Consider the following 13,462-nt stretch of genomic DNA (forward strand, 5'->3'; position numbering starts at 1 on the left):
TTCCTTCCGCGTTCGCGTAGTAGAAACTAGGCTCTGAGCGCTGGTGATCATTTAAATCCTTCGTGTTTGCGTGTCCTCTTCGCATAGGTTCCTCTTCCTTTTGCTTCGTGTTCGCGTCCCTTTGCTCGCGTTCGTGAAAGATCTTCAGGCAGCCTTCACTTTTCTTCTTCGCAAACGCGATCACCCTTTCGCGTTCGCGATGCTATAAGACCTGGGCAGAATAAATAGTACTCTATTCCGAGGGTTTGCTATTTTCACAATTTTTGGAGTTCTAGAACTCGGTTTTGAGCGATTCTTTTTGGGGTTTTCAAGAAAATCGATTGGGTAAGTGTTCTTCACCTAGAATTTATTATATTTCATGATTTTATCTTTATTTTTATCATTTAATTAGTGTTTTTAATTGAGGGAAATGGGGATTTTTGAAGAAAACTTTCAAAATGAAAAACATCATGATTTGAGTAACGAAATGGTATCGAAATTTGATAAATTTAGTATGGTTGAACTCGTATCGGAATGGGTGTTAGGGTTTTGTGAAATTTGTCGGGTTCCGAGATGCGGGTCCGGAAGTCGACTTTTAGGTCGATTTTTAGATTTTGATAAAGATTGAAGCTTTATGATCCGGAATAGTTTCTTATGAGTTTTATTTGTGCTTTGAAGTTATTTTGATTAGATTTGAGTCGTCCGAAGGCCATTTCACCGAGAAGTTCATTTTTGAGTATCAGTTTGTCTTCTTTGAGGTAAGTATCTTGCCTAAATTCGTGTAGGGGAACTACCCCTTAGGATTTGAGTTTTCTATGCTAATTGTAGTCCGTGTACGCGAGGTGACGAGTACGTGCTCGGACTTATTTGTGAAAAAATGGCCTTTTAGGGTCCTTAGGCCCTTGTATTCACTGAATATGGAGTTGTTCTTATTATGATTACGCTTCTTAATTACTAGTTTCACCTCTACCTACTTAATTAGAATTAATTGCTTCATGATTCACTCTTATTACTTATTTGATTCATATGTGCCTTAACTGAAATTTTTACCTTTCTATTGCCATGTTATCCTTTCCCTAATTGCATATCTTTAATTGAAATTATTACTATCTCTTCTGTAATTGTTCAGCCTTAATTGAGGTTATGGTTACCTTTCCGCTGCTTCTTCTTAGCTGAATTTGTTGTATCTCTTTCTTAATTGCCCAACCTTAAAAGAAGTTAGATATCCTATATTTTGGTTGACTTGTCCTTATTTGGAATTATTCGACTTGTGTTAGCTTCCTCGTTGTCGAACTGTATATTGTGGACCATTGTTACATAGTATTTCCTTTCTTGTTGAGATGTTCTTATTATGACTAGCATTCCCCGATTGTGGCTACTCCTTGTGAATTAGTTCCTCCGTTTCTTTAAGTTCTGGAATCTCTAAGTTGAGTTATTTGTCGTACCCTTGTATTATTGTCATTGTTGCTGTTGTACTTATTGTTGTGATGCACGAGGTTTCTGTCATGTGGTTGTTGTTATTGTGATGCACGAGGTTTCTGCCGTACGGTTATTTTTATTGTGATGCATGGGGTTTCTGTCGTGCGGGTGTTATTGGGTTGCACGAGGTTTCTGTCATGCTATTGTTACTATTTATATTTTCACATGCGGCGTGACAAGGCGGGATATATACATACGACATGACAAGGCGGGCTATATATATATGTGGGTTGCGCATGTGGCGAGACAAGGTGGGAACATTATTATGCATGTGTGGCGAGACAAAACGGGCATTTATTTTACTATTACACACGTGGAGAGACAAGGTGGGTTGTGTCAGGGATTGATCTGTGATGACTTATGATGGCCTGGGGGCATTCTTGTTGTTGATGTTTGTGTAGTGGTACACTTACCTGTGTGAGTTTTATCTTGTGGAAATTTGTGAGAAAACATTCTATGTGCTGTCCATTTCCTTTCCTATACTTATTAGCTGGCATGAACCATGTTAGGACACTCGCACAAGCATACACGTAGTTGAGCACTCTTATCGGTTAAGAGGTTTTCTTGATATTGTTGAGTATAGATGCACACCCTTGTTACTTGCCTTATATGTGAGAATGACTCTATTTGGCACGTGAGTCGCCAGTGCGGTTATGAAGTGTAATTAGGGCACAGGATGCCAAATGTTAGGGTTCATGTATTGGGACCCATGAGTTGTGAATAGTATGAGGTTCGGTACTTTGTGGAGTTTATTGACTAAAATCTGGTGTGAAAGCGGTCGTTTTGTTGAGTTGTTACTTGTCCTTCCTTTATCTATGATTATCAAATTTAGGTTGTGTTCTCGTTCATTCTTCTATGACATTATTATGGTATTCTGCCGATAGTTGTTTTTTTTTCCTTCCTTATGCAATTACCGTATTATTTGTCGCTTCGCGTAGTCTTTATGTAGATATCATACTATGTTACTTCTATACCTATACTTGTTAAGGTTATTTAGTCCAGTAGGTGTCTTGACTGTTCCTCGTCACTACTCCACCCTCAATGGGTTCTAATTCTAAGAAGGGGGCGGCGCCCTGAATCAATCAAAAAGATGAGGTTAGTCTTGGTACTTTCTGGGTACCGCCGTGGTGTACTCATACTACTCTTCTGCACATTTGTTTTGTGCAGATCCAGGTATTTGGAAGTCAGTTGATCTATAGCTAGCAGCCCGGATTGTTGCTGTAGAGACTCAAGGTAAACCTGATGCTGTATTCGCAGGCTTCGGAGTCACCATCCTATTTTGTATTCGCACTGGGTTTTTTACTTATTTCCAAACAGTCGTATTTAGCAGTTGTAGTAAACTCTGTAGAGCTAATGACTTGTACTATCAATTTTGGGAATCGTAAATTTTATAGAGATTTTTGTTTCAAAATTGTTAGATGTTATTTAATTATTGTTGTTATTCAGTAAATGTTAGGCTTACCTAGTCCCTAAGACTAGGTGCCATCACGATACCCAACGGAGGGAAAATTGGATCGTGACAAGTTGGTATTAGAGCCATAGGTTCATAGGTGCTATGAGTCATAAGCGAGTTTAGTAGAGTCTTGCAGATCGGTACGGAGACGTCTATACTTATCTTCGAGAGGCTATGGAACTATTAGGATAGTTTCACTTCCTTCATTCCTATCGTGCGAGTTCATTGGTCTCGAAGTTTGAACTTTTATCATTCCATTCACTCACAGATGGTGAGGACACGAGCTGCAGTTGCTGATGACATTACCCCTGTAGCAGATGTCGCTAGGGACAGGGGCAGTGGCCGACGAGGAGCACGTGTCGCAGCTAAGGCACCTACCAGAGCAGCAGTTGAGAAGCCGCCAGTAGTTCCAGTTGGGGGGCAAGTACCGGAGGTACCTGTTGTTACCTCTGGACTTCAGAAGATTACCTCCGGACTTCAGAAGACCTTAGCACAGTTCCTGAGCATGTTTGGTACATTGGCTCAAGCGGGGTTGATTCCGGTTGTACCAACTATTTCACAGACCGGGGGTGGAGCTCAGACTCCCGCCACCCACACTCCAGAGCAGCGAGTTCATGTTGGTCAGGTTCCAGGTGTCGTGGCGACACAACCTGTGGTCCCAGTTCAGCCTGTGGTTAGGGCATCAGCATCTGTGGAAGAACAACTTAGACTTGAGAGGTACAAGAAGTACCACCCTCCTACTTTCAGTGGATTGGCGACAGATGATGCCCAGGGTTTTCTGGAGGAGTGTCACCACATTCTCCGTACTATGGGTATTGTGGAGACGAGCGAGGTTTATTTTACTACGTTCCAGCTCAGGGGAGCGGCTTATCAGTGGTGGCGGGCGTATGAGTTGGGTAGCCCGGCCGAGTCAGCTTTACTCACATGGGTTCAGTTTTTAGAGATGTTCCTGAGAGAGTTTGTACCTCAGTCCCTTCGAGATGCATGGCGCGTAAAGTTTGAGCAGCTGTGCCAGGGCACTATGTCAGTGTTAGAGTATGTCGTTAGATTCAGTGATTTGGCCATACATGCACCTGCTTTGGTCGCTACAGTTAGAGAGCGTGTCCGTAGATTCATTGAGGGGCTCAGGCATGATATTAGATTCAGCATGGCTCGGGAGTTAAAGTCGGATGTTTTGTTTCAGCAGGTGGTAGGGATCGTTCACCGAGTAGAGGGCATGTGGGATCAGGAGAGAGGAGACAGGCGGGGCCGTGAGAGAGAGGACAGATGAGGTCAGGAGAGAGAGGACAGGGAGGCGAGGAGGCCTCGTTGACCGGAGAGATCTACTAGTCTTTATTTTGGAGGCAGGGTACGACATAGTAGAGGTTTTGTGGGTCAGCCAGTTCATTTTGCACTTCGAGATTCGCACAGTGTTTCAGGTGCTCATGGGTCTCAGAGTACCCGTACCGCACAGTTCCCACAGCTACGTCAGCAGAGAGGTTGCTTCAGTGTGGAGATACCAGCCACAAGGTGAGAGATTATGCTAGACTCCGGACAGATGTGTCACAACGGAGTAGAGGGAGAGTAGATGGCGCCCAAGAGGGGAAGGCCCGGCCCGTTGATGTGTTTCATATAGTAGTCTTGAGGCCACTGCGCTAGATGATGCCATACAGGTATGATTTTGATTTGTTACAGAGGGGCACCATTCATATTTTGATTCGGTTCTGCTTATCGGGGCGAGTTCCCCTATTTGTTGTCCCACCTATGGGTGAGTTCATGACCTAGTATTGTGTTTATGTGGTTGCCCTTGTTGGGAGATTATATGAGTAATAGCCGTGTCTATCGTTGTTTTAATTCATTATTGAAAGTTACGAGACTAGAAGTGAATTCATGTTGTTTATTATGGCAGATTTGATGTGATTCCTGAGTAATTTGGTTACGATTTGTGATTTGATACTCTATCGGGGTGAGAGTTCAGTAAGTGTAGTGATTTTATTGGAAGAATTGAGTTAGTGGAAGATTTCAATTGGTATGATGTGTATTCGGTTTGTGATTCAGTGTTGAGGGTGAGACCCTCGCGATTCCATGTGATTTGATATGTTTGAGCCGGGCTGCGTGCTGCGGTGGAGGTTATATCAGAATGAGATCCTTGTGATTTGTTCATATACTTTGATTTTTCCTTTTATATTTTGTATGATGGTACTGATAGAGAGTTGCGCCTGTCGGGCTTGTTTGATATTTCTCTTATGTGTTTCTCTTTACATATTCAGTCATTTTTGTCTTGTGCTTATTTGAGTTTTAGCTTACGGGGTGTGTACCCGATGGCGTTAGATGTGACTTGTTGCACCGGGTGTATAGTTATGAGGTCTTCGTGCTTCTTGCATCATTGTCAGCATTGTAGAGGTTTGAAACGGGTCTCTAACGGATATGAGGCTAATTGCAGGTGCTGGTTTTGATTACAGGCAGCTATTATGATCAGAAATGTTATTATGGGCCTATGTGTGGTGTGTCATGTTGGGTGGTCATACCTTGTGGGTGTAGGCATGAGTTGTTATAGCTGGTTGAGACTGATACCGGGTATGGATTTAGAATCGGGTCTTTTAGAGATGAATGGAAGGTGAGAATTTTGACTCTGAGCCTTATCGGTGTTGGTAGAAAGGGTGAATTACAGTTGAGATGGTGTCGTCAGGTTTATGTGGATTGGGGTGACATGGGGTCACCCGCGAGTGTATGTTGGATATGTGCTTTCAGTGATTTGAAGACTTCGAGGCGATTTGGGACACTTAGTCCCTAAAACGGAAGCTTAAGTCTTAAGACTTTGATCGTAGTTGGAACTGTGTGAAGACGACTCCGGAATGGATTTTCGGCGATTTTGTTAGATCCGTTGGGTGATTTTGGACTTAGGAGCATGTCCGGACGGTGAATTTGAGGTCTGTAGCTGATTAAGGCTTGAAATGGCGATAGTCGAATTTTCATAGATTTTGACCGGAAGTGGACCTTTTGATATCGGGGTCGGAATGCGATTCCAAGAGCTGGAACAGCTCCATAATGTTATTTGGGACTTGCCTGCAAATTTTGACGTCATTCCGGGTTGATTTGATAGGTTTCAGCACGAGTTTTAGAAGTTGGAAGATTTGGAAGTTCATAAGTTCGATTCAGGGTGCGATTCATAGCTTCATCATTGTTGATGTGATTTGAGGCCTCGAGCGGGTCCGTATTAGGTTATGAAACTTGTTTGTGTGTTTAGACGGGGTCCCGGAGGCCTCGGGTGTGTTTCGGATGGGCCACGAGTGATTTCCTCCTACTTTGAATTGTTGTTTTCTGTTATCTGATGTTCTTCTTTGTGATCGCGAAGTGCCTTTCGCGTTTGCGTAGTGTTCTGCTGACCCGCCTAATATTCCCTCTTCGCGTTCGTGAAGGTCTACTTTTTTCCTTCTTCGCGTTCGCATCCTTCCTTCCGCGTTCGAGTAGTAGAAACCAGGCCCTGAGCGCTGGTGATCATTTAAACCCTTCGTGTTTGCGTGTCCTCTTCGCGTAGGTTCCTGTCCCTTGTGCTTCGCGTTCGCGTCCCTTTGCTCGCGTTCGCGAAGGGTCTTCTATCAGCCTTCACTTTTCTTCTTCGCGAACGCGATCACCCTTCCGCGTTCGCGATGCTTTAAGACCTGGGCAGAATAAATAGTACTCTATTCCGAGGGTTTGCCATTTTCACCATTTTTGGAGTTCTAGAGCTCGCTTTTAAGCGATTCTTTGTGGGTTTTTCAAGAAAATCTATTGGGTAAGTGTTCTTCACCTAGACTTTATTATATTCCATGATTTTATCTTTATTTGTATCATTTAATTTGTGTTTTGAGTTGAGGAAAATGGAAATTTTTGAAGAAAACTTTCAAAATGAAAAAAATCATGATTTGAGGGACGAAATGGTATCAGAATTTGATAAATTTAGTATGGTTGAACTCATATCGGAATGGGTGTTCGGGTTTTGTGAAATTTGTCGTGTTCCGAGGTGCGGGCCTGGGAGTCGACTTTTAGGTCGATTTTTAGATTTTGATAAAGATTAAAGCTTTATAATCCAGAATAGTTTCTTATGAGTTTTATTTGTGCTTTGAAGTTATTTTGATTAGATTTGAGCCGTCCGGAGGCCATTTCACCGAGAAGTTCATTTTTGAGTATCGGTTTGTCTTCTTTGAGGTAAGTATCTTGCCTAAATTCGTGTGGGGGAACTACCCCTTAGGATTTGAGTTTTCTATGCTAATTGTAGTCCGTGTACGCGAGGTGACGAGTACGTGCTCAGACTTATTTGTAAAAAAAGGGCCTTTTAGGGTCCTTAGGCCTTTGTATTCACTAAATATGGAGTTGTTCTTGTTATGATTACGCTTCTTAATTACTAGTTTCACCTCTACATTCTTAATTAGAATTAATTACTTCATGATTCACACTTGTTGCTTATTTTATTCATATGTGCCTTAACTGAAATTGTTACCTTTCTATTGCCATGTTATCCTTTCCCTAACTGCATATCTTTAATTGAAATTATTACTATCTCTTCTGAAATTATTCAGCCTTAATTGAGGTTATGGTTACCTTTCTGCTGCTTCTTCTTAGCTGAATTTGTTGTATCTCTTTCCTAATTGCCCAACCTTAAAAGAAGTTAGATATCCTATATTTTGGTTGACTTGTCCTTATTTGGAATTATTCGACTTGTGTTAGCTTCCTCGTTGTCGAACTGTATATTGTGGACCATTGTTATATAGTATTTCCTTTCTTGTTGAGATGTTCTTATTATGACTAGAATTCCCTAATTGTGGCTACTCCTTGTGAATTACTTCCTTCGTTTCTTTAAGTTCTGGAATCTCTGAGTTGACTTATTTGTCGTACCCTTGTATTATTGTCATTGTTGTTGTTGTACTCGTTGTTGTGATGCACAAGGTTTCTGTCGTGCGATTGTTGTTATTGTGATGCACGAGGTTTCTGCCGGTTGTTGTTATTGTGATGCATGAGGTTTCTGCCGTGCAGTTGTTGTTATTGTGATGCATAAGGTTTCTGCCGTGCGAGTGTTATTGGGTTGCACGAGGTTTCTGTCGTGCTATTATTACTATTGATATTTGCACATGCGGCGTGACAAGGCGGGATATATATATGTGTGTGTGGGTTGCACATGTGGCGAGACAAGGTGGGAACATTATTATGCACGTGTGATGAGACAAGGCGGGCATTTATTTTACTATTGCACACGTGGCGAGACAAGGTGGCCTGTGTCAGGGATTGATTTGTGATGACTTATGATGGCCTGGGGGAATTCTTATTGTTGATGTTTGTGTAGTGGTACACTTACCTGTGTGAGTTTTATCTTGTGGAAAGTTGTGAGAAAATATTCTACGTGCTGTCCATTTCTTTTCCTATACTTATTAGCTGGCATGAACTATGTTAGGACACTTGCACAAGCATACACGTAGTTGAGCACCCTTATCGGTTAAGAGGTTTTTTTGATATTGCTGAGTATAGATGCACACCCTTGTTACTTGCCTTCTATGTGATAATGGCTCTATTTAGCACGTGAGACGTCAATGCGGTTATGAAGTGTAATTAGGGCACAGGATGCCAAGTGTTAGGGTTCAGGTATTGGGACCCGTGAGTTGTGAATAGTATGAGGTTCGGTACCTCGTGGAGTTTATTGACTAAAACCTGGTGTGAAAGCGGTCGTTTTGTTGAGTTGTTACTTGTCCTTCCTTTATCTTTGATTATCGGATTTAGGTTGTGTTCCCGTTCATTCTTCTATGACATTGTTATGGTGTTTCGCTGATAGTTGTTATTTTTCCTTCCTTATTGCAATTACCGTATTATTTGTCGCTTCGTGTAGTCTTTATGTAGATATCATACTCTGTTACTCCTATACCTACACTTGTTCAGGTTATTTAGTCTAGTAGGTGTCTTAACTGTTCCTCCTCACTGCTCTACTGAGGTTAGTCTTGATACTTGCTGGGTACCGCCGTGGTGTACTCATACTACACTTCTGCATATTTTTTTTGTCCAGATCCAGGTATTTCGAAGTCAGTTGATCAATAGCTAGCAGCCCAGATTGTTGCTGTGGAGACTCAAGGTAAACCTGATGCTGCATTCGCAGGCTTCGGAGTCACCGTCCTATTTTGTATTCGCACTATTTTTTTTTACTTATTTCCAAACAGTCGTATTTAGAAGTTGTAGTAAACTCTATAGAGCTTATGACTTGTACTACCGGTTTTGGGAATTGTAAATTTTATAGAGATTTCTATTTAAAAAATTGTTAGATGTTATTTAATTATTGTTGTTATTTAGTAAATGTTAGGCTTACCTAGTCCCTAAGACTAGGTGCCATCACGATACCCAACTGAGGGAAAATTGGGTCGTGACAAGCAATGAAAATGCATCTTCTTCTGCTTATATGGTTGAGTCTATCTCTGTATAGCATGCTAGACTAGGACATGTTAATGTCACTAGGATTAATATCTGGTTTAGACTCAAATAATATTGACAAGTGTAAAATATGTGCTGAAACTAAAAAGTAATAGACAGACTTGTTTTTCTATAAATAGAGAAACTGAATTATTATCCTTGATTCACACTGATTTAAGCGATTTAAAGCAGAATATGACTAGAGATGGTAAAAGATATTATGTGAATTTTATTGATGATCATTCTAGATTTACTAAGTTGTATTTTCTTAGAAATAAAGATGATGCATTTACTGCTTTTATTTTTTATAAAACTGAGGTTGAAAATCAACTTAGTAGAAAAATCAAGAGAATTAGATGTGATAGAGGTGGAGAATATTTATCTTTAAATGATTTTTGTGAAAAGAATAAAATTATTCATGAAGTAACTCCGCTTTATTCACCTGAGTCAAATGGAGTAGCTGAAAGGAAAAATAGAACATTGAAAGAGATGATGAACTCTATGTTAGTTAGTTCTAATGCTCCTGATAATTTGTGGGGTAAAGCTATTTTATCGGCATGTCACTTATAAAATACAATACCACTTAGAAGAACTGGCAAAACTCTGTATGAATTGTGGAAGGGTTATAAACCTAACTTGAAATACTTAAAAGTGTGGGGGTGCCTTGCTAAAGTTCTTTTGCCTGAACCTTAAAGGAGAAAAATAGGTTCTAAAACTGTTGATTGCATGCTTATTGGATATGCTGAACATAGTGTTGCATATAGATTTTTTGTTTTAAAAAGCGATGTGCTTGATCGCAATACTATAATTGAGACAAAGAATGACGAGTTCTTTGAATAAATGTTTCCACTATCTGATAAAATTTCTCATACACCCGTTGAAACAAATAATGAAATTATCTCTAACGAGGAACTGAGAAGGAGTAAAAGGCCTAGGAAATAATATTTTTCTTATGAAAATGATTTCAAACTTTTCTTGTCGATAATGAACCATCAAATTATTTTGAAGCTATAATTTCTTCAGAAGCTAATTATTGAAAATAAGCAATAAAAGTTGAAATCGATTCTATTTTGAAAAATAAAACATGGATTTTAACAGATTTACCTCCTGGTGCAAAGCCTATTAGTTGTAAATGGATTTTCAAAAAGAAATTTAATCCTAATGGATCTTCAAATAATATAAAGCTCGGTTAGTAGCAAAATAATTTTTTCAAAATAAAATATAATTAAATTTTGATACATTTATACCAGTGACTAGAATTTCTTTTATTAGAGTTTTAATTGCCTTAGCTTTAATCCATAAGCTTTTTATCCATCAAATGGATATCAAAACAGCTTTTTAAAATGGTGATTTAGAAGAAGAAATTTATATGGTTCAACCTAAAGGCTGTGTCATTTCTGGACAAGAAAATAAAGTTTGTAAATTAATTAAATCTCTTTATGACCTTAAACAAGCTCCTACGCAGTGGTATAAGAAATTTGAACAAGTCTTACTGAGAGACAATTTTTCTTCAGTGGAGGTAGATAAATGTGTTTATACTAAAGAGGTAGACAATGATTATGTGATAATATATCTATATGTTGATGACATGCTTATATTTGGTACAAGTTTAAATATTGTGCAATACTAAATTATTTTTGTCTGCTAATTTTGATATGAAAGATCTGGGTGAAGTAAATACAATATTGGGAGTTAAAGTTATAAGGAGTGAAGATGGCATAATGTTATCATAAGAACATTATGTTGAGAGACTTCTAAAGAAGTTTGAATATTTTAATATCACACATGTAAGCACTCATTTTGATGCTAACTCTCAGTTGAAAAAGAATAATGGTGACCCAATTGCTCAGTCTAAATATACTCAGATTATTGGGAGTCTGATACATTTAATGAATTTTACAAGGCTTGATATAGCCTATGTTGTGTATAGACTGAATAGATATACTCATAATCCCAACAACGAGCATTGGTCTGCATTAGCTAGACTAATAAAATATTTGAGAGAAACCATGAAGTATGGTATCCAATATAGTAGATTTTCTTCTATTTTAGAAGGGTACAGTGATGCAAACTAGATCTTTGATTCAGATGAGATAAAATTCACTAGTGGTTATGTATTCACCATTGGTGGTGGTGCAATATCGTGAAAATCAGCTAAACAAACGATCATTGCTAGATCGACTATGGAATCAAAGTTTGTAGCTCTGGAGTTAGCTGGTATGAGGCTGAGTGGCTAAGAAACTTCTTAGCTAATATTACTTTAATAAAAGACGTATTGCCTCTTGTGTCTATACATTGTGATTGCCAAGCGACAATAGCTATTGCAAAAAATAAATCTTATAATTGTAAAAGTAGACACATAAAATTGAGACATGATGTCATAAGCAACTGCTGAGAGATGGAATAATTTTCATTGATTATGTAAAGTCAGAAGTTAATTTGGCCGATCCTCTGACTAAACCAGTGGGAATAAAGTTAATTCTTCAAGCCTCAAAAGAGACGGGGTTAAGGCCATATTGTCAATAGAGATGGTAACTCAACCTATGTGATTGGAGATCCCATGAAGTAGGTTCATATGGGTAACAACAAGTCAATATTGACACTGAAATACTAAAAGAGAGTGCTTGACTGCTACTAATTGAGAGGCTAAATTATAACTCTTAATGAATTCATATTCCTTATGGATGATATATTTAAAAACAGTATACACTTGATGAATTCACCTATATGAGAGTGGAGTGGGGCCGCTCCTATGAGATATTGGCACGCGCATGGCCTAGTGGCGCAAAACCGCATTGAACAGCAAAATTGTGAGGGTCAAGATGTGATTGATAAAATCTATGACTTACAGTAAGAATTATTGGTTCAAAGAAATATTATATTTCATCAGTAATTCAGTGAGTTAAATTTTATTGGTCTAAGTTTGGTTCATAGTTCAGAAGACACCAAACCTATTACATTTGGACCATGCAAATCCAGCAATCTCCCATTTATTTATCCTTTTCCTATAATTTTTTTGAAAATATGTGAGGATTGTGACAGTATTTTCAAAATATTTAAATAGCCAAGTGTTCTTTTATTTTACAAATGTCCTATCTATTTTTAAGTGGCTACTATGCATGTGAAAATTTTCACAAGTGTCTTTGGTCTATTTCAATATTCAGCATGTGACATCCTTTCTCTTGGTTTTGGGTAAGTGGCATAAGCCAAGTACCAAGTGGCAGAGGAGACATAACACTTGTCTCAAGCAATTGTCATTATTGAACTTATAAATATGCCTTCAATTTCTACGGATGAAACACAAAAAAAAAAGCTAATCATTAACTTCAAATTACTACTTGCTCTCTTTCTTTCATTCCAATGTTCTTTTTATGTCTTCACCTTTTTCTATCTTCAGACAAGAGTGGGTTGCTCTAGTGGTGCACCCTCCACTTCCAACCAGGAGGTTGTGAGTTCGAGTCACCCCAAGAGCAAAGTGGGGAGTTCTTGGAGGGAGAGAGCCGAGGGTCTATCGGAAACAACCTCTCTACCCCAGGGTAGGGGTAAGGTCTGCGTACACACTACCCTCCCCAGACCTTATACTGGGTTGTTGTTGTTGTACCTTTTTCTATTTTCAATAGATACTTTATTTGTTTCTTTTAACAACTTGCTGGTATATTTGATTTTGCTGATTCTTGTATTCCCTAAATAAATAGAGGTATGTTTGTTTAATTTTAGGAAACATTTCACATTGCTGAAATAGTTTCTTAGAACAGTGCCCAGCACGACTCAAGCCAATCCTTGTATCTATATTTGCTCACAAATATTATCGCAGTATTATTATTATTATTATTATTATTATTTTCCCGTGTTATTTCCCTACAGTTAACACCATAGTTATCCCGAAGAACTTAGTCAAATGGGGGAAAAAGAATAAGAAAAATCAATTTAGACGAGAATAAAATGTGCCAGTCTATTTTTTATGATTTATTCTTATTTTAGCTTCTCTCTTTTGGGAAAATTATTCATACGAGAAAGTGAAAAGTTCAAAGATAAGTTGGTCAAATAGTTTATGAATTCCAAAGGGGAATGAAAAAAGTAAAACTGATGATGAAGGAGCAAGTTAAATCAAGACTGGACAAATATTAACTGGAAATTGCAAAG

This window comes from Nicotiana tabacum, chromosome 23 (assembly GCF_000715075.1).
Source record: "Nicotiana tabacum cultivar K326 chromosome 23, ASM71507v2, whole genome shotgun sequence".
NCBI lineage: Eukaryota > Viridiplantae > Streptophyta > Magnoliopsida > Solanales > Solanaceae > Nicotiana > Nicotiana tabacum.